The sequence below is a fragment of the Chlorocebus sabaeus genome, chromosome 15 (assembly GCF_047675955.1).
Source record: "Chlorocebus sabaeus isolate Y175 chromosome 15, mChlSab1.0.hap1, whole genome shotgun sequence".
In the NCBI taxonomy this organism is placed as follows: domain Eukaryota; kingdom Metazoa; phylum Chordata; class Mammalia; order Primates; family Cercopithecidae; genus Chlorocebus; species Chlorocebus sabaeus.
In genome coordinates, this window is record NC_132918.1 from 61,972,052 (window position 1) to 61,995,834 (window position 23,783).

At 45.5% G+C, this 23,783-nt stretch overlaps 1 protein-coding gene across 4 annotated transcripts in view; it reads right to left on the bottom strand.

The window, feature by feature from the left end:
* RFTN1 (raftlin, lipid raft linker 1) overlaps positions 1–19,027 on the bottom strand; it is a 202,439-nt gene extending 183,412 nt beyond the window's left edge. The window contains exon 1 of one of the 4 annotated variants that reach the window (XM_038002915.2): positions 18,752–19,027. The gene's annotated coding sequence lies outside the window, so the exon portion shown is untranslated. Of the gene's footprint in view, positions 1–18,097; positions 18,118–18,385; positions 18,408–18,751 lie in introns of those variants that run through there. The other 3 variants (XM_038002914.2, XM_038002912.2, XM_038002916.2) reach the window with 3 other exon arrangements.
* Positions 19,028–23,783: the final 4,756 nt, after the last annotated feature.

Here is a 23,783-nt window from a genome sequence, read left to right on the forward strand (position 1 = left end):
AACGGATGCTTCCCTCCTCTCTGGGGTACCACTGCTGCCATCAGAACATATTTCACAAAAATATTAACCAGCCAAGAACATCACACACAGAAACACAGTGACCACTTCCTTTTAGAGATAAGAATTTCCTTTTGCTTAATTCATTTACAAGGTGCCTAGCTTCCTAAGGCAATTTGGCAAGCTCCAGAAAAACAAACTGAACCTCAAAAAAGCAACGAGGGCATCGGGTGGGTGGAATGGAAGGAGGTGGTGTAGCGACAACTAGGCTCTACTTTTCAGTAATTTAAAAAAGTCTGAAAGAATGGATGAGAACAGGAAGGCTTACTTATGCCTTAATAAGGGAACATTAGTATCCAAAGGGCCAGAGCAGACATGATTTATGTGCAATCTGCATGAAGTGATTACTTGTAAAATACTCTGTAGTTCTGCAGATGAAACAGCTGATATGTAAAGGGTTGCATATTTAACTGCTGAAAAGCAAGCCAGCTGGCATCCACTGGGACAAAGCAGAAAAGAAATGGACAAGGAAGCTTCTAAGTGTTTGGAAGAGGTAACCCGTCGAGATGTGCACTATTACTCTCTGCGAAGAGCCCAAAGGCTGGCCAAGTCACTCATTCATGCAGATTTACTCATGCCTACTATGGGCAAAGCATTATCAGCGATTCAAACAATGTGGTCTTTGCCCTCAAGGAGGTTAGCCTACTACAAGAGGGAGGACATTCACGCTATAACAAGATGGGAAAATGGCAGGGGCCTGGATTGGGTATCTGAGATGGGCTTTGCTGGACAGACTCCAAATGTGATGACGTAGAGATGGAGGCACAGCAAGAGCAAAGGCATGGAGGCAGGAAGCTGCCCCATCTGAAGGGAAAGAGCAGGCAGCGCAGTTTGGCAGGTTGGAGAGGCAGTGTGGGGTTTAGGGTGTCAGAGATCTGGGCCCACCACTAGCCCATATGGTGCCTTTGTGAGAATTCGAAAAAGGTGCCCCCTCCTCTAAGGAATGCAACCCTGTCTCAGCCATGTCTTACTGAGCACAGCAAAGTCTGGATCTAAGCCCCTGCATCCCCCCTTGGGAACAATCTTTATAACTGTACGTGGCCGTGCTGCTTCAGTAGGGGGGAAGTTAAGCAAAATTGATTATGATTAGCTAGCCATATAAATAAATATGGGGGTGGAGGCAAAGATTTCTTAAACACGACACAAAAAGCTCTAACGACAAAAGAAAATTTTGATAATGTAGGCTATATTAAGATTTAAAACTTCTGTTCCTCAAAACGCACATTAAAGAGTGAAAAGGCAATCCAGAGACTGAAATAAGCTATTTGCAATACACTTGTCAAGTGGTGAACTGGTAAACCAGCTCTCCAAGAAAGAGAGGAAACCCCGATTTGTAGTTTGCCTATTTCTATGGTATAAACACACCCACCACGGCAGATTTCAAGCTGCCAAACATGATGCCACGGAAGACAGAGTCGGGAAGAGATGCTAAAATCAGCTCTCAAAAGCCAGTGTGTGTTGGCTCCTGCACACTAATGCATTCATGCGACAAAGGACTCACATCCATCATGAATCAAAGAGCGCCTGACAAATTGATAAGGAAAAGCCACACTACCCAACAGCAAACAGGTGGAATGCCCCAACAAACACCCATGAGGATATGCAAATGGCCAAGGAACACGAGAAGAAGCTCAACTTCATGACTCATCAGGGAAATGAAGGGAAGACCACAGTGAGATTTAACAGGCATCTACCAGAATAGCTCGACATTTAAAAAATTGATAATACCAAGTGTTGGCAAGGACAAGAAGCAAATGAAATTCCCCTGCACTGATGGAGAGCGTGTGAATTGGTACAACCACCTTGGAAAACTGACAATATGTTGGAAAGCTGAATGTATGCCTATCCTGTGACCCAGAAATTCCTCTCCTGGGTATATACCAACAGAAATGTGCACACATGGGCATCAAAAGACACGTATGAGAATGCTAACAGTAGCATTACTCATACCAGCCCCATCCTGGAAACTGCCCAAACACCTTCCAGGGGAAGAGATAAATACATTGTGGTATACTTACACAATGAAATATTATAAAGCAACGAAAACATGGAAACTAGGATTATACACTACATCAAAGAATCTCAAAAATCAAAAAGGAGTGGGGGTGGGGGCAGCCAGACACAAAAAGTACATTCTTTCTTACTCCTGTTATACAGAGTTCCAAAACAGGCAACACTCATCTCCAGTGTTAGAAGGTGGGGTGCCGGTTACCCTTGGAAGAACAGTGACTGCATAGAGGATGAGGGGGCTTCTAGGGTACCAGCGTTGCTGTCTCTTGATCTGGGTGTCAGTTATACCAGTGTGCTCAGTTTGTGACGATTTACTGGGCAACTGAGCAGTCTCTGTATTGCTTTGTGTGCTTTCCCATAGTTATACTAAAAGGTTAAAAAATAATAAATTTGTGACCTTACAAATGCACAGATACATCTCCAACAATAATGTTAGGATGAAATAAAGGCAAAACACAAAATCATCTACGTACTGGGTCTCAATTCTTCTAATTAAAAACTGAAGCAACATTTACAGTGGGCATGTTCATCTGATGCTAGCTTATCCAATAAAGCCACTTGTGTATACACTACAGAGTCCTGAGGAGGAGAAAGGACCCTTCTATCAGGCTGGCGGCAGGTTCTAAAGGGTGGCAGCAGTTTCTCCATACTGAGCCCTGCTGGAGACCTTGACGGGAGCAAGGCTGAGTGAGGAGTGAATAGGCTAGCAAGCAAGGGAAGGCACTCATGCCCACACCCCTCAGACTCAGGCAGACCTGCCTTGCTCTGGAAGGCAGGGTGTTTGAATACCTCCAAGAAGGAACCTGTTCCTCAAAAATCCTCCCACTTTTGCTACCTTATTATGTAAATTCTCATATTAGAGGTTCATTCTTTTGAATCAGAATTACCTTTCCTAAGTATCTCCTTTGAAATGACAAATATCTCCATGGGAAGGACAACAAGCTAAGCTCCTGGTAGCCACTACCACTTTAGTATGATTTTATTTTGTCTATAATTTTTAATTTATATTTAATTTATTTGATAAAGGACAGTTTCCTTGATAGTAGAAAGGAGAAGTTTACCAGGATGAGAAGAAAGATTTGGAAAGGGTTGGGGTAGGGATCAGGAGAGTACCAAGAAGCATTAGAAAACTCTTGTGATTCACAACTTTGAGTTTAAAGTTTCAATCAGACTGTCCCACCCTTGAGGCTTCTGCCCCAGCTCATCTCAAAGGGCGTTGTGCTTGGTATCACAGGACATAAAGGGGCTCTGGGCAAATTATCCATGTGATCAGACACAGAAAAGCTAAACAGTATGTTAAATTCAACCAAATTTGGCTTGCGGATGCCTCCACACTTGAGTCATTACATAAGGAACTGCAACTTAGTTTAGTAGGTAAACTAAGTGAAAGCCTAACTTAGGATGTATACTTCTGTAACAGATAGCTGAGTCTCAGCCAATCACAGCAGCAGAGATGCAGTCAATCACAGGCAGAGAAGCCAAGCCAGCTGTCTCTGTACCTCACTTCTCTTTTCTGTACACAAAACACAGCCAGGATGTGTTTCAGGCAGGTCACTGAACCTGTTCTCGTTCTGAGGCTGCCCGATTTACGAATTTTTCTTTGCTCATTCAAACTCTGTTACATTTAATTTGTATCAAGTTTTTATTTTAATAAATACCAGCCAGCACCAAAACTGTAATATCATTGAATGCTTGAATCTCAAATTTTAGAGACTGATTTCTCTGGAATGCGTGCAACCCTAGTTTAAGCAACTGTTTCTAAAGCACAGCCCTCTTTGGAAAGGCAGACACAGGAAGTAGTTGCTGGCCATCAAAACCCTAGCGTGAATTAGTTCCTCCTACTCTTGTGTAGAGGCAGCTACCCTGCTCCCTGCTACCACACCTGCATTCCTTTTGTTTCTCCCTGGATTTTGTTTCTCTCCACCAACGCCCACCCCTGTCAAAATAGGAAAGACTTTTACATCATTCCAAAAATGTCTATAGTATGCTCAAAACAAGTCAGAAAAATCTAGCTTACAAAAAGTAGGAAAAATAAGCTGTACAGTGACTTGCACACTATTGCAGAGTTTTCTAGGCTACACTGTTTACCATGTGACATTCCCAAACCATGATCACATTAGAATCCTGCAAGAGGATGGAGGCAAAAGATGGGTATGTTGCTTTTGAGGGCAGTGGGAGGGAAGGCAGGGGAAAGGGTCTAAGGAATAGTACTGCCAGATGCAGACAGAAGACACGGATGTGCTGCACATTCCCTCACACAGACATTCAGGGAGTGTCTCGGTGGAAGGACATCTCTCACATGGGTCAAAGTCTCTAGTGAGGTAGAAGGTAAATGGTAAGTAGGATGGTTTTTAAATGTGGCTCCAAAATCCACTGACATTCCTCCTATTGAGCCTATTGAGAGGTGAGGTCTATGTCAATTACTCTGAGTCTGGGCTCCACGACGGCTTGACCAATAGAATCTGATGGAATTTAACACAGTTCCAGTTTCTGGACCCAGCCTTAAGAAACTTGAGAACATTTGCTTGCTGACTCTTGTGGTGCCTGCTCTTGGAATCCAGCCACCATGCCATGAGGAAGCTCAAGTAACCCCAAAGAGGGGCCCATGTGGAGAGGAACCAACAGCCAGGACCAACTTGCTGGCCATCTTGCCAGCAAGCCATGTTGGAAGTGGATCTTCTGCCTCAGTCAAGCTGCTGATGCCATGTTAAGCAAAGACAAGCTGTTTCGTCAAGCCCTGCCAAAGCTGCAGATTCCTGAGCAAAAGAAGCTACTGTTGTTTTAAGCCTCTAAGTTTTGGAGTGGTTCATTTATACCATAACCACTTATACACCAAGTCTGCTCAAAACGACCATGGCCTGCCACTTCCTTGGCACCTGCTGAAGTTGGCCTGCTTTTAGGGCCCCTGTTTCAGCCATTCACCCTTTGAAGGGCATTTGGGTTGTTTCTGGCACTGGCTGATTATGAATAAAGTGGCTATAAACATTTGCATAGAAGTTTTTAAATGGACATAAGTTTTCAGTTCTCTAGGGTAAATACCTGAGAGTGGGGTTGTTGGGTTATATGGTAAGTGCAGGGGCCCTGTTAATGAAAAAATGCTTTCCTTTAAACACACAGGATGTCCAGATACTGCCCCCATGACAGGTGTATGGAAAGTGAGACCTCTCAAAGATCAGCTAGCCCCTGCTCAACTGGGGCATCAGCTCACCAGGTGGAATCATGCCCAACGGTGCTATTCACTGACTTTTTCTCTGGTTGTTGCTTGTTTTTGTAAAAAACACATGCTAAAAGTCACCTGTGTCTACTGAGACTCCCCTAGTACTTCATGTATGCTCCACTCTGCTCCCACAGCTCCACCCTTCCAAATTCCTATGCTCACCTCATATTGACACATAATGTCAATCAGATTACCTATTTTATGTGTGAGTTCATTGTTGGATCAGCTTTGATTGACAGTTGTTCAGGCATTTGTTTCTCTTTTTATATTTTTGTCTTCTCAGCAGACATCCCTGAAACTATGTGTATGGGTCTCCCGAGCATCAAGGTACCAAGAAAAACTTTCCTAGAAGTCTTCAAAGGTAGAGGAAACGGAGGAGGCCTTTCCCCATTCCTATGGTGAAACAGTGGGGAAATAATCAAAACACACATACAGTTCCCCAGCAGAAATTGGTAAAGGTAATTAGGAACTAGATGCTTTCTAAAGAGGAAAATAAAGAAATCAGAAGAAGGTTCTGAGACCCAAACTGCAAGAAGAGGATGGTAGACATTGCAAATGATCTGGAAGCAAAGATCCCTTGAATGGTGATGTTCTGGAAAAAATTTGGGCTGAATCAAACCTTAAGTGGGATGTCTCTTTGGTATACGGTGGACCAGCTTCTTACAGGAGCTATTAGTTCCATGAGAGAGGGAGCTTATGTTCCAAATTCATTCATCCATCCATTCATTCAACTCACATTTATTAAGGTCTGCTTTGAGTCAGGCACTTGGTTAGGAAACACTAAAACTGGGAAGGCTAGGCCCTGCCTTCAGGGAGATCACAGAGACGATGACGAGATACCCATGGTGCAGTGTAGCTGACTGTTCCAGAAGTCTGGGCAGAATGCGGGAGCATTCTGAACAAATCACTGTTATATAAAACATGGAGATGGTTGTGGTGGTGTGCACCTGTTGTCCCAGCAACTTGGGAGGCTGAGGTAAGAGGGTCTTTTGAACCCAGGATTGCGAGGCTGCAGTGAATTGTGATCGCACTACCTCACTGCAGCCTGAGTGACAGAGCAAGACTTATCTGTAACAAAACACACACACGCACACACACACAAACACAGCACATCGCCAAATACTTGGCTCCAGAAGAAGCTGACCAGCAATGGGGCACAATGTCCTGTGTCATTTTAAATGCTAAAATGTTTACATTATTATTTTAAAAGTATCCTAATTTGTTTCTGAAATGCTTCCCACGATGCCCATAAAAACACTGGAAAACCACTTCAAAAGGATCACCTTCTTAAAAGATTATTTTTCGGCTACAATGTAGAAAAGCCTTAGTTTAAAAGTTCATTTTTACTATCAACTAGCATGCACACATTTAAATAATGGGGGCAATAAATGTAGTTATATTTTCAAATACAAATTAGTTTCATTAAGAGTAAGCCCTCATTTGCCACACTTGCTGCTAATCTAAGGCAGCCTGTAAAGCTAATTTTAACAAATGCCAACAGCTAGTGACAAGCAACCAGAGATGGGGCAATTATATGCAATGATGTTGGATCAGCTGGCAACTCCATTTTTTATTTCTACACTCAAATTCTGTATTTGAAGACACAAGCATGTTTATTACTTCATTCAGTCATCCAAAGTAAGAACTGATCATCCAAATTAAGAAGTCTTTACATGATAACGACATCTCTCTAGATCCAGAAATATAAATTAAACTTAAAAATTCAGTAGAGTATTCAGATGGTGTCAGATTTTTTGCTGTCCTGCAACAGAGTCTAAGAAACTCTAAAATGTACCCGTTGAAAGTGTTCCTGATCCAATGTCAAGTGTAAAGAACAGTCTATATCAAACCGTGTTAATGTATGGTATCGCTTTTTAAAAGTGCTTGTGTATTTGTTTATAAAATCCTTATTTTTGAAAAACTGGCAGTTCATAAACCACCTGTTAGCAGAACTTTTTTCAGGGTCATGACACTATGGGCTACATTTGCAAGTTTTCTTTGTTGAGCATGCATTATTTGCATGGGTGAAAACAATCAGGGGCACTTTGGGAGGCTGAGGCAGGTGCATCACTTGAGCCCGGGAGTTCAAGACTAGCCTGGGGAACATGGCAAGACTCTGTCTCTACAAAACAATTTTAAGAAGAAATTAGCTAGACATGGTGGCATGTGCCTGTGGTCCCAGCTACTTGGGAGGCTGAAGAGGGAACACTGCTTGAACCTAGGAGGTTGAGGCTGCAGTGAGCCATGATCTCACCACTGCATGACTGTGCCACTGCACACTACTGCCCAGCCTGGGCAACAGAGGGAGACTTTGTCTCAAAAAAAAAAAAGAAAAGAAAAAAAGAAAAGACCATGGATATCACAGCCAGCCTCCAGGATCATCCTCAATGATCCTCCCGATATTCACAGCCTTGTGTGGTCCCCTCCCACACTGAATAGGGCTGACCGGCGTAACCAGAAGAATATGGTGGAAATGAGTGTGATTTCCCAGACTAGGCTGTAGGAAACATTGGGGTTCTACCTCGCTCTCCCAGATCTCTCGTTCTGGGGGCAGCCAGCTGCCACGTTGTGAGGACACTCTATCAGCAGGATGAAGTTCCACTGCAGGGCAATGAGGCCTCCTGCCAACAGTCAGCACTAACTCAACACCCATGTGGAAGTAGATCCTACAGCCTTTGGCCCAGCTGACATCCTCACTGCAACCTCATGAGAGATCCTGAGTCAGAAGCATTCAGTTAAGCCACTTCTGGATTCCCGACTCAGAGAAACGATGCAAGATAGCATGTTTGTTGTTTTAAGCCTCTAGGTTTTAGGGCAATTTACCACCCATCAACAGATAATTAATCCAGGCAGTTCATGTCAAGAGTCTTGCTCCTATATGAGAAGTGGCATTGTGGAGTGGTTGAGAGCTGACTCTTCAGCTGCCAAGTTTTGGCATAATTTGTGACACAATAGAAGACACCTAATAAGAGTGGTGTTTGCATTATAAGAAGAAAACACTTGCTTACCCCCCACTCCTCGAACCCCCACAACCTACCACCATCTCAGTCCATCTTAGGAGGGGTCTGAACCCGAGTCCATCTCTGCTCCGCTGCTCTCCAGCCACCCTTCGCTAAAAATAGCTCCCTCTCAGAACCTGCTCCTCAACATGTGGACCTCAGACCAGCAGCAGCATCCAGGATCTTGTTAAAAATGCAGAATCCCAGGCCCCATCCCAGACCTGCTGAATCAGAATCTGTATTTGAGCAATAAGTGATTCCTTAAAGTTCAACTCACAGTACAGTTTGAGAAACTCTGGGCTGTGGCAGTGGCTCTTAATCTTGACTGCACTTTGGAACCATCTGGAGAGCTGTGAAAAGCCCTGATGCTCAGGCATTTAGGGGTGGGGCCAGAGCACGAGTATTTTGAAAACCCCCAAGTGATGCTAACATGCAGCCAGGGTTGAGCGTCAATGCTCTAGGAACAAACCCAGTCTTTCCCCACTCCTAACCCTCTCCAATCTCCTAATAGCCAGGAATCAACAGGGCCCAGGATCTCTCCTACAGCCTCACATGGAGGACTGAGGACCACAGTTCAGAGCTCAGCCACACTGATCTGCTTAGTTCCACATCCCTCAATCTCCTGAATCTCTTTCTACCTCAAACACCCCTTCCCAGTCTCCTCTGCCATCCTCCCAGGCAAGCACAGGCACCTCCTACATTTCTGTCCTCCTCCATCCTCTTGCCTCACTTTTACAAAATTATTTTAATTATAAACCACTTCAAACATATGGAAAAGTACAGAAAATGAGATGTCTATGGATCCACCACCTGGATTTAACAAGTGCTTACATTTTTACCTTATTTGCTTCAGATATTTTATTTTTGGATAAATAGACTTCTTGACACAGTCCTCATGCCATTCCCTTTCTCCCTATCTTTCTATCCCTGTGTGTACTCTTTTACAATCTATATACAACATATAACACCCAGAACAACATATGGCAGAGATTCTGAGGATTTCTCAGTTTGCAGTGCCCTTAGTTCCTCTGCACATTTTTTAATGGCATGCCCTAGATTAAAAAAAAGTATCCAGTAGTTTCTTTTATTAAGTAGTTAGGTCCAAACAACTTAATACTTATTCAAAGCCTAACAACAGTAGCCTTTCAAAAAAAAAAATAGCACACATAAACTGAAAGAAGAAATATTTTTTCTTTCATTCTTAACTAACCACAATTACTCACTAATGGGACGTGGGCATCTGTTGGACACTGCGCAACTTCTCAAAACTTGGAACCACACTGAACACCACCACCCTGATTCCCACTTCCACACCGATTTTCTTAGCAACTACCCAAAATGTAGCTTATAAAGATATGACATCATCAAGAGTAATGTGGTACCGTCAGATGTTGATATTGCGAAGTGCCTCAAGCTAGTACTTAGCGTGGTATCTGACAGATGTTAAGTATTGCTGCATTTCCCTCGAAAATGTGAAATATCCGTTGGCCACCCTGTGCATTTGCTGCAGTGCCTTGGGGTATCTTAGCCCAGAATTTGGGAACCACCAATATATAGTATTATGTATGTTCAAAAAAGTTGCTTACATGCTATTGTCTCTCCCTTAGCACTCACTCCCTCTCTCGCCCTAACTTAACCTGCTCCAGGCAAGAGCTCCCCAGCCTCCTTCCCAGCCTGTCTGTCTTCTCTCCAGCTCCAGGCAGACATCTGCAAGAACTGTTTCAACATTTCCACCTGGAACTTTCTCTCTTCACCTGAGACTTTCTCAGCACTTCTGGAAGAATATGCCCCACAGAATGCAGCACCTTGCCCAACAAGCCTGCTCTTCCTCCTGCATTTCTCATCTCTAGGTAATACCACTGCCCTCCTAACATCCAGGCCCAAAGCCCCAGTATCAGCCTGCTCCCGCCACCATCCTCACCCTGACATTGGCCCACCAAGAGCTGGTGGATGCTACCCATCCCCCCACTTTATTCTCCAAACCAATCTGCCATCTCAACAGCAACCAATGCTTTCCTGGAATCTGGCTCCCCCTCATCCATCTAATTCCTATCTCCAGCTTTTCCCACCTTAACCATTTTACACCACACAAGTGGCTCAAACAGCATAATCACATCCGCTGTGCAGCTCAGAGTCCTCAGCCTCAATCTCACTCAACCCTCCGTCCTTTCCAGTCTTACCTCCCATTGTTTCCCTTCACAGTTGACCCTAGAGTCAAGTCAGGCTAAGCTACTGCAATCTTTTGTACACCCTCAGAACTCTCCAGGCACCACCATTTTCCTCCAGTGAACTTCCACCTGGCATTGCTTTCCTGTACCTCTCATCCTCTGTATTAATCAGGGTTCTCCAGAGAAACAGAACCAGTCAGATACGTGTGTATGTGTATGTGCGTGTGTGCGTGTGTTCATGTGTGTACACCCAGATAGAGAGAGACAAATAGAGGTATTTATTATAAGGAATTAGCTCATGAAATTGGGGGGCAAGTTTAAAATCTTCAGGGAAGGCCAGAAGGCTGGAAACCCAGAGAATAGTTGATGCTGCAATCTTGAATCCAAAGGTGGTCTGGAGTCAGAATTCCTTCTCGTAGATCTCAGTATTTTTTCTTAAGGCTCTCAACTGAATGGATGAGGTTCACCCACATGATGGAGGGTAATCTGCTTTACTCCAAGTCTTCTGATTGCAAAATTCATCATGCCTAAAAAATAACTCACAGCAAAACCTACCCTGGTGTTTGGCCAAAAACTAGGCACATAGCCTAGGAAAAACTGACATAAAATTAACTGTCACACTCCTTCAAGGCTGAGCTCTAACAGGATCGCCACTTTAGGCCATTGATTCATCCAATAAATAAGTAATGAGCACTTACTATATGCAAGGTCCTGTTCTAAATGCTAGTGATACCAAAGTAAAACGAAAGGGATTCACACAATAAAAGAACAAGCCTCCCCTCGTGGACCTTACCTTCAGAAGCCGAGAAACAGGCAATAGACAAACACATAAAAATAATACATGAAATTCCATTTTTAAAGTATGCCAACTAGAACAAAAATAATGCAGGGGGGAGGGGTAGCAATCACAGGAGGAGGTACAATGTTTTAAATACAGGGATCAAGAAAGGCCACACCCAGAAGGTGTGTGGTTTAAGCAAAATCATGAAGAAGGCCACAGAGCGAGCCATGGGATAAGGGGGAGGGTGGTCTAGGCAAGGCAGTGGCAGGTGCAAACAAGCTGGGGTGTGGCGCCCCCGGGAGGTTGACCGGACCTCCGGCTGAAGTCAGACAGGGCTTGGGAGACAGAGCGCAGGCCTGGCCGGGCCCGTGAGCACTTCAGCTTTACCCTGACTGAGGTGGAAGCCTCTGGAAGGTTTTGAGCTGAGGGAAGACATCAATTACTCTAGCCATGACAGACCATGAGAGCGGAGAGTCCAGATGACAGTAAGTAGACGGGTGAGCAGTGGTCAAATTCTGTATATGTTTTGAAGGTAGAAAATGGGATTGATTGATGATTTAGAAAAAGGGGATGAGCAAAAGAGGGCATCCAAGACACCTCTACGGTTGGTCACCAGCACCTGCAAGGCTGGAGTGGCCATCTTCTGAGATGGGTAGAGGAAGCCAGGAGTTAGCCATGTTAACTCCATCCAAGCAGAGGTGTCCAGTGGGCCACTGGATGTACCATCCTGAGTTCAGAGGAGAGCTCCACAGCTCTTGGTAATGCCTCATCTCCCCACATGACAGTAAATTTCTGGAAGACAGCAAGCAGGTCTTCTTCATCCCCAATAGCAGCTATTCCAATGCCCTGCCCGTAACAGATGCACAATAAATATCTACTTAGCAGCATCTTTTGGGAATAGGAAAGACACTTATCTGGTACAGGATGGTAAAGGGCATTTGGAATATTCCCTGTGTGGCTCTCAAATTCACTTGCTTAACAGTACAGTACAGGGGTTGGTCATACAGGCTCTGGAACCAGACTGACTAGGTGCAAATCTTGTGCCCTTATTTCTTACCTGTGTGACCTCAAGGAAGCCATTTAACCTCAGTTTTCTCATCTGTAAAATGGGGACAACTGCAACATCTACTTCTAGGGTGAGGACTAAATAAGGTACGGTGAGTTAATATTTAACAGGGCTCAGAAGAGCTGAGACACATGGAAAGAGCCGTATAAATATTAACCATTTTACTACTCTACTAGGATTACTTGTTGCCCATTATGAAGATGCCTTTTGACCTATTCTGGCCAATAGTCATGATTATACCACATGGAAAAGGGCACACTGAAAAGGGTATCATAAGACACTGGAAAATCCCAAAAGACCTCTCTAAATTAAAGAAGTGTTTAAACAAACAACCTGATTTCTTGTGCTTTATATTTCCAAAATTTGCTAATACATGATATGATCAGGTTCCATTAACCAGAGTCTATGATTAACCAAACTTCTTCCTACCCAACTTTCTAAGTAAAATCTATTACAACAGTTCCCCCAAATCTGAGGAACTTGAGCGCTATTCCATAAAAGTTGAAGGATTCCTCAGGACAAAGGGTAAAAGGCAAAGTAGGGAGTTTCAAAACACACACACACACACAGACACACACACACACGTACATACATACACACACACACACGTGCACATCCACAAACACGCACATACATACACAATACACATAAACATACACACATACATACACATACACATACACACACATACACATTTACACACATGCACACACATATACATACACACATATACACACACACATGCACACATCCACAAACATCCACATACATATGCACACAATACATATAAACATACACATACATACACATACACACATACACACACACAAACATATACATACACACACAAACATATACATACACACACACACACACATACACAGATACATATACACACACATGCACACACATGAAAACTGATAGGCCCTATAAAGAATAAATTCTAACCCTCAAGGAGGTCTCCCTATGGAACCACAAGATGGGACATTTCAGGTGTAAACGCCAGAGAAAGCTGTCAGTGAGGTGCATCTGGCTTCCTGGTTGAAGAAGCGTGGAAACCTCCAGTGCGGGATCTTAAAGTAGCATAAGAGTTTGTCGGCATCAAACAACTGAGCCAAGCATAGCTTATGCTGATTTCCCGCTTCCGGCTGGACTGGCTGCTTGCAGACACCTGAGGAGTGCCTTCCTCTCTTCTGTGAGGCTGGTTCTGGAGTACCGTACACCACAGCAGAGGCGACAGCCCCAGGACCAGTCCTCCACTGTCCCATGTAACTGGGACACCAAAGCTGCCAGCCTTCTCCATCACTCCCTGCACCCCGGAGGCAGGTCAAATCCAGGAAAACCCCAAATAAAGCTTTCAAGTACCCCAAATGGTGTCTCCTCCATCTCAGTCCTGGCAGGTAGCCATCGCTGCAGAATGTGACCTGATTTTCCAGCTCTTTGGTTCTGGCCCACTGAGAGTGATTTTTCCTCCTGAACTCAGCCCAGGTAGGGAGTAAGTCACACAATTGCATATTTAAAAGCTGAATGGAATTCTTATTTGGAGAGCAAGGAATTAGCCGGGTTCAAGCAGTGGCTATCGCTTGCCTGCTGTACCAATCTTTTATGAGAAAGTGTCTTGATAAAATATGCAATGCTAATAATGAAAGCCCCTTTGGGGCCCAGGAGAAAAGGGAGACTCAAATGTATGTCAAAACCTGAATGTGAATGGGAGGAAAGATCCCATGCACGCATGCACATATACACCTTTAAAAGGTAAACATAAAAAGCAACATCTGGCTAAATGTATCTCTTTGTCACTGAAAAATAGCATAAACCCTAGCCAAGTGTGTTACCAATTCTTAAACCTAAAGGTAAAAAAGAAACACTTACTACAGAGCAGTACTATCAAACAGAACTTTCAGCAATGATGAAAACACTGTCTGCGCTAACCAATTCAGTAGCTACTAACCACATGTGGCTCTGGGCCACCTGAAATGTGGTGAGTGAGACTGAAGAACTGAATTTTAAATTTTCTTTTATTTTAATTCATTACATTTAAATGTAAATAGCCACATGTAACTAGTGGCTACTGTATGGAACAGTGCAGCTGGCAACATCTTTCTGTTCCTTCAATAAAACTGTAATCCCAATCAACCAATAATATTTTAAATTATCACCAAAATTAGTATAAGCCCCTGGCCGTGCCAAACTCAGTAAGCTTAAGACAAAATGAAAACAAACAACAACAACAACAAACTAAAGAAAATGATTGCTGTGTATCATTTCCTGTAACTCTGTTCTGATTATCTAGTTTACATTTCTGTTATACTATGCCTTTGTGTATTTGGAAATCCGTGATTGTAGACAGATTTTGCCTTCAAAAAACCAGAATGTCACAGTCTCTTCCCTTAAGGTCTTAGAAAAATGAAAATGTGAACTTAGGGAAAGTTAACCTCGCAGGCTTCAGTTTCCTCAGGGCTGAAGTGAAGATAATGTAAGTACTAATCTCTCATGAGGATCAAATTCAGATAATGCGTGTAAAGTGTACAACAGTGCCTGGCAAAGGGTAAGCACTCAGCAATTGGCAGCTGTAATTATTAGTATTTTATTAACAATATTAAAATAGGTAATAAAGAGAACAGTGCTAATACAATGAAAGTTTACACTGAGCGAAATCTTCCTAGGCCCAAACGCTTTGAACGTGTTTTCCAAGCCATGGTAAAGTGCCCTCTAGTAAAATACATCTTGGGACCCTGACAATCTTGACACCCACCGTCAACCTCCAGAGAGGCCATCACCCAGACGGGTATCACGAGTCACGAAATCACTCAGCCCATGTTCACTGTGCCCCTACCCTCTGGCAGGCACTGCGCTAGGCTTTTAAGGAGGAGGGAACAGTCCCCAAACACAGTGCAATGTCTCAAGACTCTGAGCTGTCTGCCACCCGACTCCTGCAAAGCGTGGTCAGCACTGGGACACCTTGATGAGATGCAAAAAAATTCCTCCTGGGGTCCCACTCAGATGGAAAGATTCACTTCCTGTTTCCTAGACCAGCCAAGGGCAAGCTTTGGCTGCTGTCACCACAGAGAGGGACTAAGTTATTAGGGGACCTGAGGGGCACAGGCCCATTTTCTCAGTCAGGACAATAAGAGGGGTGTTGACAGGCCACGTTTCTCACGGAGAGGCCAGATCACTTTCACAAGAGGGTCATTCTCTGAGTCTTCACAAAGCCAAATCTGACCTGCCCCTCAAAACAAACACAACCCCTTTTAATAGCCGGCTGTCCAAGCCGGTGAAATCCAAGGGGAATCTCCACCAAGTTAATATCAACCATACCAACAGACCAGAAATCCCCCCGGAGTCTCTAGGCAGAAGCTTAGTAAAATTCTGTAGGGCTTGGGGTTATTTTTCTTTTTATAGAAAGCACTCAATCTTCTTTCACAACCAAGGGTACATTCCCCTATGGAATTCCCTTCTCTGAAAATCTCTAAAAATAAAATATTCATCTGATTGTCTGCAATGATTTAAGCTTAAACCCATTTATAGGCAGAGTCAGGACTTCCTATGGCCCCTCCACCTATAAAAACATGTTCCCCACTGCCTCAGTTCCCTCTGGCCCCAGAAGAATACTAGTCAAACCAAGCTCTTAGCTTTAAGATAGGAAAGACAGGGTTGAAGTATCTGGAATCTCATACTCATATTCTTTGCTGGTGAGAGTATAAAATGGTATAACCATGTTGGGAAAAGGTCTGGCAGTTTCTTATCAGGCTTCCATATACCTCCTTTCTGACCCAGCAATTTACTACTAAGTGTTTACCCCTGAGAAATGAGAACACATGTCCCTAAGGAGACTGTACACACATGTTCACAGCAGCTTTGTTCACAATAGCCAAAGAAAGAAAGAAAGAAACTAGAAGTAAGGAAGAAACTAGAATAATCCATGTGTCCATTAACAGAATATACAAACAAACTGTGGAGGAGACATGCTCCAGAACATAAGTCAGCAATAAAAAAAGACCAAATCATGGATACAACATGGATGAATCTCAAAAACATGGTGAGCTTTACACAATACTGTAGAATTCCATTTACAGGAAGTTCAAGAACAAGTGAAACTCACCTATGATGAGATACTGCAGCGGTTGCCACTGAGAGGGTGAGGGCAGAGAATCACTGAGAATGAGGATGAAGGCACTTACTGGGGTGACAGTAATATTCTCTGTCTTGATAAGGACTAGGGTTACACAGGTGCATGCATCTGTCAAAACATTATGCAAATGGTACTCTCCAGATTTGCACATTTCACTACATGTATATAAATTTTATCTTAAGGAAACCATGAACACATATTGAAGTCTAAATAATAAAATGTGTACTAACATGTTTAGGAATGACCTGTACCAACATCTGTAATTTACTTTAAAATGCATAAAACAATCCGCTGGACTTATGGATGGATAGAGGGATGGCTGGATGGATGTGTAGTTAAGCAAAGATGGCAAAATGTGAATTAGACTCTAGGCATGTATATAGAGGTGGTCACTGCTCTTGCAACTTTTCTATATCTTAAAAAATGGGATGGGGATAGAGTCACAGTGTCCTCTCCTTAGTCCACCAAGTTAGAAATCTGGCAAAGCACCGATGCCCCACCAAGCCATGGGACCACAATTCTGCTAAAAGAGAAGACTGGAAGAACACAAGTAGCTTTACAGGAACTCACATCACTCATGCCAAAGATTTTCTGCTTGTTTCCCTACAGACAAAGCAATTATTTGAATGTAAGCCAAAAATTCCTGCTCAAGAGGGAGAAAGAGAACTCACTGACTTGTATTCCCAATTTATTATCTTTCAATTCCTGTACCAAATCTACTAGCTGACTGCACAACACTCCACTTCCATTTGCCCCAAGTCCATACAGCCAAAAAGCAAACAAAGAAAAACCAAGCCAGTGACTTGACATACAAATGTAGCCAGAGGATGACGTGCCAGCTCTGGGGCTTTGAATTACTCAGGCCGGCCCGAAACCCCACTGAAGGCAAAAGAGGATGCAGAGCTCAGCCTGAGGTTAGAGTGATTTCACTGAGGTTAGCGCACATGCACCAAAGAGCCCCAAACAGCTTGCTTCGTAACCCCTCTGTGGGGTTTGGTGACATCTGGGGTCACTGGAACTTCGTTGGGATTCAGCTGTTCAGAGGTACAAATTAGGAATCCTGGCAGCAGGGGGCAGGGGGGAGCAGAGTGGCCCTACCCACAGGCCCAGAGGTCGCTCACATTACAGCCGGCTTCCTTCCTGGCAAGGCCTTACTTATCCTGAGATGACACACGACGGCAGGGGTTGGAAGATGCCTAGTCTAATTGAGCGCCCAGCTCCTGAAACAGCTGTACCGACTACAAGGGTTTCAGCACATGAGTTGCTGGAAACTGGGGTGGCCACTGACAGAGATTGAGTCAGACTTTTTTTAAAAAAGTACTTCTTGTTTGTTTGTTTTAAGCCCCCAAAGAAACTCACTGACACCACCCAGCGTCCCAAGGGATCACCCACAACCACACAGGGCAGCTGAGGGCAAGCGCAGAGGCACAGAGACAGTAGGGAGCGCGCCTGGGTCTACAACCTTGGCCTCCACGCGGTTCTTGCTGCCAAAGGCAGCGACACCGGAGGTGAAGGGCACCAGCCCTGGCCTAGGACTGGGGTGCGCGTGCCTGACAACGGGGCTTCCTGAAATACACAACCACCTCCTCCTTGTCCAGACCCATATCCATCCTGACGTCCCTTGAGTCTAGAGAAGTGGGTTAAGACAAGGGAAGAAAATCTCTTACAGAAGAGGAGATGCCCGTTTTCAGTGCTGGGGACTCTCCGCACCCCGCGTCCCTGTGCTTCTAGTGGTTCCGGCGCTTCCTCGAAGCGCGCGGCATGTCTGCTCTTACAGGTCCAGCATCTCTGTCCCCAGAGCAAACCCACCTCCTAGGGCACACGCAGAGGGGCAGTCAGGCACCGCCTCCACCCAGCCCCACCCCAGCCGCGCGCACCCCTGAAACCTGGACTCCGCGACCAGCTCCCGCCTGTTCTTTTCCGAGGACCCCAGCAGCAGTGTGTCCTGGACCCACCTGTAGCCTCGAAGCTCCCCCACCTCCGCGTCCTTCCTAGGCGCTTCTGAGCCTGCAGAGCCCACGACCCCCAACAGGCTGCTCCGGAGTGCCTCTCCCTACATCGCTCCAGGAATGACTCCCCCACACCCGCCCTCCCCCGCCAAAAAGTTGGCCCAAGATCCAGGCGTCCCGTGGATCAGCCCAGGTCCCCATCCCACGCGGGCCAACGGGGGCTGCTCTGGCAGCTCCGGAGCCCCGGCACAGAGCAACTTGCAGGGAGGCGCCACGCGGGGTTCCCACTACCCGCCAGGGACCCGGTCCACAGGGCCAAACGGAGGCGTCTGTGCCGGTCGACACCCCAAGCCCTGTCGCGCCCCCACCTACCGTATGGGACCGGCGGAGGAGAAGGCGCGGGCGCGGGCTCCCTGAGACAGCGTGTTCCGTCCCGGGAGGAAAGTTTGTGCCATACAGAGGAGGCGGGGAGGACAAGGGCGCCGGTGGGTGGAGGCGGGGGCGGCGGCGCCGCGTGCTCGTATGTCTGTCCCTCAGTTGATCGGTGCGTCGGTCCCTCCCCGGAGCCCGCGGCCGCCGCGCTCTCGCTCGCTGCGCCCAGCGCCCGGCGCGCTCCGGCTCCAGCCCCGACGCGCCCCCGCCGCCGCCGCCGCCGCCGCGCGTCCGCCGGCTACACTTCCTCTTCCTCTGAACTCATGTGCAAAATATGCTGCGCTGCATCTTCAGGGAAAGCCTCGCGGCCCCTGACAGCAGCCGCTGGAGCCGTGGGCCCGCCCAGCTCTCCCTGCGCCCCCTCGGAGTTCCGCACGGTCACCTCCACGCGGCCGAGCTGCAAGCGACCCTGGCAGCCTCAGAACCCAGGGATCAGGGGCACACCGATCCTCCCTCCCAGCGCCTCCTAACCAAGGTTGTGGGCTGTCAGGAGAGCGCCTGGGAGACTAGGATCCCTCAAGATTTGAGCCGGGATGCTGAAAGGGCGACTGCCATTAAGGTGCTGATGGCTGGGGGTGGGGTTGGGGCAGACTTGAGAGAGGACCATTTCTCGATCCCATTCCACAGGTGGGAGCATCCGCAGACATCTCAGGTGATGCTGAAATTATCTCTTGCAAGCTAGTGCTTCAGGGAAGGGTAATGCCACTGTCTCCCTTGCCGTCCCCTGGTCTACCTACTTAAGATGTCCAGAGGTTTGAGAAGATCTGGAGAATCACCTTGCTTGGCAACTTGAGGCACCCAAGGAGAAAATTATATAAAGAATGAATGAAGCACCAGTAAACCAGGCTGCATTCATAAAGTGAAGATATGAGGCAAGGAGCCATTAGAAAATATTTTCTTCCTAAAACTAAACCAAGCAGAATTACAGTGTAGGGGTTAAGCGGGGGAACCCTAAAGTCAAATGGTCAGGGTTGGATTCCTGGCTTTAGTACTTATTGGCTGTGTGACTCGGGGTAAGTGACTTAACTGCTCTGGGCCTATTCGTCACATAGCACTTCTTCATGGGTTATTATATGTAAAGTGTTTAGGAACCACTCTATAACTTAGCTATTATCATTATATAAGGGACTAGAACAAGAAGGGTGCGATAATCTAATTAATTATCTCCATTTTCTAATTGGGCAAAGGCAGCCCTGTGTGGGCAAAGTGAAGCAGTGGAGCCCACAGGGCAGAGGGCTGGTTTCGGGGCCCAGCAGTGTTTCCATGAGGTCCTTCTGGTACTAATCACATTCTTCCAGCAAGTAAGGAAGCACTATTTTGTTTTCAGGGACTCTTCCTGTTACCACATCTTCTCAGAGATTTTCTTCCTTGTTTTCTCTTTCCATAGCCTTCCTAGTTCTGTTTTGCTCCCCTCCCCCACAACACTGTTTTGTTTTTAATTTTTTCTCCTTTCCCTTTCCACCCCACCTTTTCCTGGTGTCACACTCACCACCACTATCCCCAATGTCCCCCATTTTCTCCCCTACACTTGAGCTTGCCACATGAAAGAAAATAAGACAGGTGACCACCCAAGTCCAAGTTCAAACAGTAGAGAGTGGGGCTGTATGTTCAGGGGCATCACCAGAGGTTGTGAACACCCATTTATGAAGCCAAAGGGAGGGGTCTTCATGCTATCTATCTGCCCGAGGTCTTGAATTGCTGCAAGTCAGGGTCCATCTGAAATCTTTCTGATCCTTTGCTGGTCCCTAGGCCAGAGAAAGAAAATAAAATTGATATAGGTATTAACCGGTAGGCATTTAAAAGAAGATAAAGAAAAAAGGAGGGTGGGGGTGGGGGAGTGCAGCATAACCTAGTTGCAGTGTGGTTGATTTCTTTTAAGCAAATCATTTTCATTCTATAAAACTTTTGCACACCATTGTGTTTTTTGTGCTGTTTTGTTTCTTTATAAGACACCAGTCCTTGAGGTTAATATGCTATTCTGATTGTTTCCATTTTCTTCCACTCAATATTTTCCTGAGTACTAATAATCGTGGGCAAATGTCTTAAATGACTTTTTTCCCTGCTTGTATCTGCATTTTTTTAGGGTTTTCTGGAACTCCTGATCTTCTTGATATTCTGATGCTTCCTACTGGCACATAGTAGGTGTTCAGTAAATATGTGTGGAATGAATGGATGAGCCAATAGCATCCAGATCTTTTAAGGCTCTTCTTAACCTGCATTCAGCAATTATCCAGAGTGTTCCAATTCTCCTTCACCTGGAATATTGAATGAGGAGCCAAATGTTGGATTCACTTGTGTTCTGTAGAGAGCTGCCTGTATTTTCCACTTGACTGCCATGGAGTGGCCAGCCATGGGAGAGACCCTGGGCAGCTGGGCCTCACCTCTAACTGACCTTGCCTACCCAGCCCCAAACCCAAAGATGCTGGGACTGTATCCTAGTGGGTTACCTTGGCAACCTCACAATGTCATCTGTTAGAATGTCCTAGGGCGGCAGCTTTTAATTCTATCACAGCGGTCTCATCGGGGGTCATGTAATAGTGCTGTTTTTCCTCTGCTCACACTTCCTCCCCCTGTGATTTAACACTAAGTACTTGGGGAGGAGCTGAACACGGGAAAAACCAAGCTATTACTGCATGACAGGTCACAGATGGCCCCAGAACTGGGGTCCCGAGTGTTCACAGTCAATAAGACGCAGGTCCCAAGCTAATGGGGAAGCTGGATCTCCTCACACCCCCTGTGGAAAGAAGAGGAGTTAAGCCAGCCTAGGCAAGTGTAAGAAGCTGCCATGGTCAGACTGCACAATTCTTATAAAAGCTCAGTTAAAGGAGCCCCCCGCTGGAGTAATTCTTTCTTGGACTCAGCAGCACCACCCCACTCTGGAGATGATTAAGGCCATGGGTACCAGCAGCCAGAGCAATTTCGCTGCATCCTAACTAAACTGAGGCTTGGATGGAAAGAGAATCCCAGCTAACCTATTCTGCTCGCCTTCTTCCCACCCGACCCCATCCCCACAATTTCATTCACTTAGGTCCACCCTGCTCCTAACTTAGCCCAAAATAATTCAATTCCCCCTCTCTGCAGAGAGTAATCACAATTCATAGCAGAAATGGATCAAACAAAAGCTTTGGAACCTGAAGAGCTATTGTTCTAATTGTTTATTTACAGCACCATGAAACCCAGACCTTATACTTGCCAGTTGAACAGCAGAGTTTCAGGGCTGGCAGGAGACAGAACTAGACTCATCTATGCCCTGGAGGTGCAAGAACTATTCATCTTTATCATCACAGTTAATATTTTAAGTGGGTTTGCAGCCATAGTGAGCTCACAGTTTGGTCAGCTGCTCTGTACTAGAAGAAGCTGGCCCTGCATCAGGTGACAGTCGTGCCTGTAAGGAGCCATGGTGGCAGAGGCCTGAGCTCTGTGCCCCAAGCCAGTGGTTTTGGAGGAGCCCCCTGCCCTTTGTTCAGGGTGACAGGCACAGCCTGCACAGGCACGCCCCTAGGAAGACCATGGCACCCTTGGCCATGTTAAAGCAGAGCACACTTGTGCCAGTATCAAAACATGCTTTTGACTCCCCAGTACAGTGGAGATGTGAATTAGGGTGGGGGCAGGGAGCTGGTTAGGGCAGTTTTTGCATACGCATTGATCAGCCAAGGCTAGGGACTTTTGTCCAAAGTATAGTCAAAACAATACTTTGAAAATGCCACCCACAGACATCACCAATTTGAGGAAATGTTGGATGGTAGCCAAATGTTCCATTCACTCCCATACAAAAAAACAAAACACACAAAAAAACCCACCCACATTTATTGTTATTCTGCTCCTGAATCCACTCATTTTACCTCTGAATTCCCAGTCTGAGTCAAACAGTTCAGGGGAGCAGGGGCCCTCCTGTGGCTGAGATGGAATTTGTTCTCTGGAGCAAAGAGCCACTGGAGACTGAATTTCAGGAATACTGTGTGCAACACATTGCTATTTGTAGCTTTGTTTCCCTCACTCAGCCTAAGAAATTGTCTGACTTTACCAAAAGCCATCCACATCCACACCCCTTCACTGGTTATTCCATTCATGGGACACATTTGTTGACTTGCACTTGAGAACTTTATTACCAGAGATAATGGGGGAAATGTGTGTGTGTGTGTGTGTGTGTAAGAAGCCTATACATTCCACAGATGTCAAAATAAGGACATCATAAAAATAAATCATCATTAAATGAATGGCGGGATATTTTGATATATTAATTAATCCTATTTCCCTTCCACCATCATTCCTCCCCGCCCGCACTGTATTTCTTGCTACACTGTACAACTCTCTTCCCATCAATTTGGACAGCCAGAAGCGTTGCCAAAAGGAGAGTTATCATAACAACACCAGAAAAAAGTCAGATTCTTGGCTTTCGAGTTTCAGAGGTCAATGTCTCAGCATAAAACGAAAATATATGGAAAAATAGGAAATTAGGCAGAACCAGTGTCCCGCAGCATATCTCCCTTCCTTTTGCTATGCACCTACCATCCTGTACACACATACCTTCAAAGAATCAATCAAAGCTTCACGACTGGAGAAAAGTGAGGAAGGAAAGGCACAGGGGATATACTGATGGCAGCAACTGGTAGGACATAGTGACTGACCAGAGTCAGAATTCAGAAACCCACCACCCTCCACTCAAGTGAAAATCATCCATCCATAATATCTGGGAACCCTATGGACAGCTGTTCAGCTCTTGGGATTTGTGCAGGAGGAGCATTATAGACCTTCGGTAGAGGAAGGAAACATGCTGTTCATCCTTCCTATTGACACTGAACAATGAACTCCCATCAAGAGCAGCCAGAGTACAACCTGTGGACCATCCAGAGACACTAACTCCTATTCCGTGAGTTCAACCCTCATTTAATAGCCTAGAATGCTGGTAAGCTCTTGAGATGGACAGTAGGGCCCTGGAACCCTGAGAAGATCCAAGGGTATGAAAAGATGC